We start from the raw sequence: 1,300 nt of genomic DNA, 5'->3' as shown, positions 1-1,300 counted from the left end.
TGGTTCAATAGGGAATGATTGCTATCAGATCTGACAGTGAGTGTTGGAAAGGTAAATGTAAATGTTTGGTAACAAAAGGAGGGGAGTGGCTGATTTTGTAGTACAGTGGTGGAGATCCCTGGAACCATCAAGGGAGAAAAGTGAAGTTGAAGTTCGAGACTGTGTCCAAAAAAGCAGTGACCTTAGAGATGGAGGCAGAGGCAGTGACGTGTACAGAAGGAGTGGCTGGGGACTCTGGACTCAGGGATGGAGAGGGGTTGTGTGCTGGCAGCCAGGGGGCAGGAGTGTGGGGTGTACCCTTTGGGTGTTTGATGATGCATGCAGGGGATCGTGATCATTGCAATGAAACAAAGTACAACAGGATGAATGTAAAGATAATGTTCACCCATGTAAACTAAAACAATTCACAATAAAAACTTTTTTTTTTAAATATGGGCAATGGATTTAAACAGACACTTCACCAATGAAGATAGATGGATGGCAAATAAGTAAATGATAAGTAATTCAACATCATTAGTTGTTAAGTGCTATAGAGTTTGTTCCGACTCATAGAGACGCTGCATAGGGTTTCTGAGACTGTAAATCTTTGCGGGAGCAGAAAATCTGTTTCCCATGGAGCAGCTGGTGGGCTCAACTCAGTGACCTTGAGGTTCAAAGTCCAGTGCTTATCCTACAAGCCACTGTGCCTATTAGTCACTTTGTTGTTGCTGTTAGGTGCCATTGAGTCGATATTGACTTGTAGTGACCCTATGCAAAACAGAACGAAACCCTGCCCAGTCCTGCTCCAACTTCACAGTCATTGCTACATTTGAGCCCATCACTGCTGCCACTGTGCCAATTCATTTCATTGGGGGGTCTTCCTCTTTCTCTCCAGCCCTCCATTTTACCAAACATGATATCCTTCTCCAGGACCTGGTCCCTCCTGACAATATGTCCGAAGTATGAGAGATGAAATCTGGCCATCCTAGCTTCCAAGGAGCATTCTGGCTGTACTTCTTCCAACACAGATTGATTTGTTCTTTTGGCAGTGCATGATACTTTTAATATTCTCCACCAGAACCATAGTCCAATTGCATCAATTCCTTGATGGTCTTCCTTATTCACTGTCCAATTTTCACATGCATATAAGGTTATTGAAAATACCATGGTGTGAGTCAGGTTCACCTTAGTCCTCAAACTAACATCTTTGTTCTTGAACACTTTAAAGATGTCTTGTGAAGCAGATTTGCCTAATGCAATATGTTGTTTCATTTCTTGATTGCTGTTTCCATTTTAATAGTGTGTCCAATCAAAATGAAGT

The 1,300-nt window shown here is 42.4% G+C and overlaps 1 protein-coding gene across 1 annotated transcript in view; it reads right to left on the bottom strand.

Moving 5' to 3' along the window:
* LOC102826772 (chromosome unknown open reading frame, human C1orf127) overlaps positions 1-1,300 on the bottom strand; it is a 109,253-nt gene that overhangs the window by 33,827 nt on the left and 74,126 nt on the right. The window lies entirely within an intron of this gene.

The sequence above is a fragment of the Chrysochloris asiatica genome, unplaced genomic scaffold, assembly GCF_000296735.1.
Source record: "Chrysochloris asiatica unplaced genomic scaffold, ChrAsi1.0 scaffold00090, whole genome shotgun sequence".
NCBI classification, from domain to species: domain Eukaryota; kingdom Metazoa; phylum Chordata; class Mammalia; order Afrosoricida; family Chrysochloridae; genus Chrysochloris; species Chrysochloris asiatica.
This window is presented reverse-complemented; position numbering and strand designations above follow the sequence as displayed.